Raw genomic sequence first — 6,000 nt, forward strand, 5'->3', positions numbered from 1 at the left:
TGGAAATGAAGAGTTCTTGAAGAAAATTAAAAGTGCTACTCCAGTGAACATGTGAATGATAAGAAAGTGAAAGAGGCTTATTGCTGACATGTGAAGTGTTTCAGTGGCCTGGACAGAAGATCGAACCAACCAATAACATAGCCTTAAGGCAAAACCCAATCCAGAGCAAGGCTCTAACTCTCTTCAATTCTTTGAAGGTTGAGAGCAGTGAGGAAGCTGCAGAAGAGAAGTCTGAAGCTAGCAGAGGTGAATTTATAAGGTTTAAGGAAAGAAGCTGTCTCTATAAACTAAGTGCAAAGTGGAGTAGAGAGTGCTGATGTGGAAGCTACAGCAAGTTCTCTAGAAGATCTAGCTAAAATCATGGATGAAGGTGGCTTCACTAAACAATGGATGTTCAATGTAGATGAAACAGCCTTCTCTTGGAGGAAGTTGCCATCTAGGATTTTCATAGCTAGAGAGGAGAAGTCAATGCCTGCTTCAAAGCTTCAAAGGACAGGCTATCTTGTTAAGTGCTAATGAAACTGGTGACATGAGGTTGAAGTCAATGTTCATTGACCTTGAAAATCCTAGGGCCCTGAAAAATTATGCTAAATCAACTTTGTGTTCTAGAAATGGAACAACAAAGCCTAGATGACAGCACATCTGTTTACAGCATGGTTTACTGAAGTAAACAGCCTCATGTTGAGACCTATGTCTCAGAAAAACAGAATATTCCTTTTAAAATATTATGCCTCATTGACAATGCACCTGGTCTCCGAAGGGGTCTGATGATGTACAAGGAGATTAATGTTGTTTTTATGCCTGCTGACACAATATTTATCCTGAAACCTATGAATTAAGGAGTAATTTTGACTTTCACATCTTATTATTTAAGAAATACATTTCATAAGGCTATGGCTGCCGCAGATAGTGATTCTTCTGATGGATCTGGGAAGAGTACATCAAAAACTTTCTGGAAAGGATTTACCATTCTAGATGTCATTAAGAACTCTTGTGATTCATGAGAGGAGGTCAAAATCCTAACATTAACAGGCCTTTGTGAGCAGTTGATTCCAACTCTCATGGATGACTTTGAAGGGTTCAAGACTTTAGTGGAAAGAATAACTGCAGAGGTGACGAAAGCAAGAGAAGTAGAATTAGATGTGGAACCTGAAGATGTGACTGGACTGCTGCAATCTCATGATCAAACTTGACTGAATGAGGAGATGCTTCCTATGGATGAGCAAAGAAAGTGGTTTCTTGAGATGGAATCTACTCCTGGTGAAGGGGCTTTGAATGAACATTGTTGAAATGACAACAGCGTATTTAGAATATTCCATGAACTTAGGTGATAAAGCAGTGACAAGGTTTGAGAGGATTGACTCCAATTTTGAAAGAAGTTCGACTATGGGTAAAATGCTGTCAAACAGCATCACGTGCTACAGAGAAATCTTTGATGAAAGGAAGAGTCAAATGAAGCATCAAATGTCACTGTCTTATTTTAACAAGTCGCCACAGTCACCCAAACCTTTAGCTATTACCACACTGATCAGCCAGCAGCTATCAACATTGAGTCAAGGCCCTCTACCAGCAAAAAGATTATGACTCACTGAAGGCTCAGATAACTGTTAGCATTTTTTAGTAATAAAGTATTTTTAAATTAAGGTATGTACATTGGTTTTTAAAAGACATAATGCTATTGCATACATACTTAGTTTACTATAGTATAGTGTAAATGTAACTTTTATATGCACTAGGAAACTAAAAGCTGCATGTGACTGACTTCTTTGAGATAGTCACTGTATTGCAGTGGTCTGGAACTGAACTTGCAATATCTCTGAGGTACGCCTGTATGTGAAATGAATCTCTCTGTGTTTAGAAATCAGTTATGTCTAAATGTATGATAGGCTATTAGTTTATGTGGGAGGTATAAACAATATTCACTGTGTGGATTAAGGAGGAAGTGCCACGTTCGCCAACAATTAGGTTCCCTGGTGCAGGGTGGTCCCCTGTGCCTGGTGATGATGACCTCTGTCAGACTCAGGGAGAGTTGGTTGTGTTGATGGAGGTGGGGTCAGGGTGGGGAGTGAGTGACAACCAGAGTTCAACAAGAGAGGGAGGCCATAGAGAGCAAGGGCCATGCAGGCATGCAGACACTGTTGGACAGCTCTGAGGAAGATAACTTGCCTAAAAATTGTCCTTGGATTCAGGATACTCCAATTTTGGGTTAGGGATCTCAGAACATTCTTTTTTAAAAAATAATTTTTCCATCCTACACAACTGAAACTTTGTACCCTTTTACCAACATCTCCCAAGAACACTCTTAAGTGAAAACATTTTGTAGTCAGTTTAAAATTTCAAAGCAGAGTAGGCATCTCTTCAAGCACATCTTTTCATACATTGCCTGGAAATGCTAAAAAAATGCCATATTTTAATGGAAAAATGAACTCGGGATTATTGGTCTTGTGAGCAAAATGACTTCTAAAACCCAGACTTCCCAAAGGAATGAACTTAAGCTTTTTGTGGCCCACCCCAAAGGTCATGGCAGACTTTCTCACAAGGCACACTGACCAGATTGCTGGGATTCTTCTGGTGGAAGTGACATTGAGTTTGTGAATTGAATGCCTCCTGCAAACTCAGATATTTGCGATCTTAAGCCAAACTTAGTCCTTTGGGTCTGGGGATTGATTTCCCTGGGCAAAATGTTGAACTCTAGTCCTAAGAAAAAAGTCTTTGAAAAACTCTTTGGACATTGAATTAGCTCTACAAAGTAACACTTTGGTGCTTTAAAGTATAAACTAATCAAAAACACATGATTTCAGCTTCCCATAAATCACAGAGGGTTTTGCCTAAGAGAAAAATGCATGGCAAAACACATCACGAATAAACAGTTTAAGGCAATAATCAGATTGCACAAGTAGGTCAAGGATTGGGGAAGGTGACATACAAATTTGCATTCAGGTGAAGCATGGAGGGGCATGTGAGTGTTAGCCTACATCTGGTGAGAGACAGGATACCAGCAGTGCCGTTGTTCTCAGGTGAGAGAGTGACTTTTGGTCTCTTGGTTCACTTGAAGCCTGAGCTATCTAATGTAAACTTTTATTTGGAATAATTTAGAGAAAATAAGACCAAGTTATTACAAATCTCAAATACAGAATTTATTGAGGAAATGAACTTTTACTAGGCTTCAAATAACGTGACTTCCTGGTTAACATTGCTCACTCATCATCACCTGTACTAATGGATTGATAAGGGAGATTTACATTCAGCACATGTGAGCAGAACTTTCAAACTGTGTAAAGGTCTTGAGTGGGAAACACTGCCAGGATATTAAAATATCCTGCATTTGCTATTCTTGGCATTGTAATTTGCCTTGTTCGTGAAGCAATTCTTCTTGAAGGAAGGTCTTTGATGAAATGATCACAGCACTTGGCAATAGTTGAGTCAGGATAAATGTGGCTTTATGTGCAAAAACACTCATTTGACTTGCATTTAGGTTGTGAGGTTTGTTGGGAATTTCCTGGACTCTTCGTGACTCCTAGGCAAGGGTTCTTTTGAGAAGCTAGGGGGTAAGGGAGTGAGGGGTAAAGTATTGAGTATCTTATGTGTGCCAGGCACTGTGCTTTTAAAGATGTTATTTTGTAGAACACTTAAAGAAGTTCTTTAAAAAGGCTTATTATCTTGATTTTACAGGCAAGGAAACTGAAGCTGAAGAGATAAAGATCATTTAACTAAGATCCACAGTGACTATAATTTCTCCACCTGATGTCGAGCAACATTGTCCAGGATTGGAAAATGCTTGGGTTGGATCAATTTATGTTTATCAGATTTGCAAAATCTCCTAAAGATGGCCTTGCTCTCTCCTCCAAGGCTGATGACTGGAATGGGAACTGAAGATGAATAAATTAAAAGCCTAAAAAGACCAATCCTCTTTTTAATTAAAAAAAAAGAGTCCTTTATTGCATGAGCACTGGCATTGGTCAAAGCACGAAGAGCATCAGGATGCCTGGCTTTGAATCCCGAGGTACCACATGGCAGCACAAAACCCATCAGTGCTTGTTTGTGATGGAGCTGAGTCCAGATGATTGGAGATGAGTTCACATGAGGTCCCTTGCAGTGACAACAAAATAAGTAGCACAAGAACAAATAGTAACAAAATAAGTAACAATAGAATAAGTAAAATAATATGAGTAAATAAAATAAGAATTTAAGTAAAGGACCCAACTTTGTGCAAATTTTGACACTTAGTGATAAGTACTTACGAGGATAATCTATTACTTTGTAGTCAATTTCTGTTAGTGGACAGATGATATCCTAAGTTCACAGAACTTTTTAAGCATCCTAATTGTCAGAGGAGGCTAGTCCAGTTGTCCTTCTGGTGCCCGAGTGGTGACCATGCTGTGTTGTTAGAGTCTGGCAGGAATAATATTCCACGTGTGATCTGTGTTCAGTGATGGAAATTTCTCCACGTGTTGCCTCTAAGAGTCAAGGTGAATTCACCCACTTGGTATGTGGTTGTTTAGGCAACAAGTAATGTCTTTCCTCACTACGATGAAAGCTAGAACATTCATTGGTTAATATTACAGCCCCTTTTTAACCAAAAAGGGATTTGATAGATGGGGTTTAAAAACTCAGGAAAAATATCTAGTCAAAATTATTATCTCCATCTATGTTAAGAATCACTTGGGACTGGTCTGGCAACAGGAGAAAAGATGAGGTTAGAGGGGTACCAACAGCTGCTTTCATGTTCCATGATGATACATGCTACACCCTGTGCTGAAAAGGATGCTTCAGGATGATCATCTTTTATTAACCTCAAAAAGTTTGAGTTTTAATATGTTTGTAGATGAGTAAGTTGGGTTCTGAGGGTTAACCTTGTCTATTTTTTTTTTTCCAGAGCAGACAGTGTTGTTGAATTGTATGAGAAAAGAAAATAATTTGGAAGGAGCTCTTTTCACTACTCAGATTATGAAAGGCGCTCTTTTCACTACTCAGATTGCTTTTCAAAGCCTAACTCAAACCTGGGCCTTTATGCTGGTTCCAATAAGCAACAGCAGGAGGCAGCCAAAAGAGTGGTTCCTGGAAAGTGATCACATCTTTTGTTTATTTGGCAGCCTCGCTCGCACGGTCTATTAGACTGTGACTAACTTTTTTGACCTCAAAGTTTAGAGGACCTTTACGCCCTGAAGGGGAGAAAAGTGGTGGAGAGGACTTGACCTTGCTTTGCCTATCGAATTTTCCAAGAAGGAGTCCTGCCATCATGTCCTAAATGTCAGAGCTCTTGTGGCTGTACTTATTCTTCCAGTGAAGAAGACTCTGAGTCTTTCTCCAAGCAAGTCACCTTCAGAGCTGTTTTAACTCTGTCCAATCACAAAGAGCTTAATGAATCCTTTTTCACGGCTTCTCAGCTGAACCCATCTTGCCTTTCCATCTCCTTTATTGATTTGAACCACTTGTTGGCACTTGGGAGCGCCTGCCTTGAGACAGTGTAAGAGACTTCATTAAGGAGATGTGAATGGAACATTTGCTGTGTGCTGGGCGTAGGACTTGGCAGGTTGGGCCCTGGGGTTGGAGAGCTAAGCAAAGCAGAGGCATAACTGTTAGGAAAGGTGGGCGCTGAATGCAGGAATATGGGGACAGAGGCAGGGTGTGGAAAGAGATGGTCACGGGGGATCCAGGGCCAGCTTTCTGAGGGTGAGACGGTTGATTGTGACCAAAGCAGCCTTCAGGCAAGAGCAGGCCAGAGAGCAGTGGTGGTTTGGGCACTCTGGGGCTGGAGAGAGTCGAATGTGGCTGTGTAAGTGGGAGAGGTCAGACATCTTGGGCAGAGAGAGGACAAGGGAGAGAGCCCAGAACAAGGCGTACAAGCTGGGGCACTGGGCTTGCCTTGGGTCTGTTCACTCACTGGTTCTCTCTCCTGTTAGAGGGTCAGCTTCTGGGAGCAGCAGTGTCCAGTATACGCTTGTGAACAAATGAGCTTTATTCAGGTGGTTTAATCAGTTGTTGATGAATAGACGCCAA

This window comes from Chlorocebus sabaeus, chromosome 3, assembly GCF_047675955.1.
Source record: "Chlorocebus sabaeus isolate Y175 chromosome 3, mChlSab1.0.hap1, whole genome shotgun sequence".
NCBI lineage: Eukaryota > Metazoa > Chordata > Mammalia > Primates > Cercopithecidae > Chlorocebus > Chlorocebus sabaeus.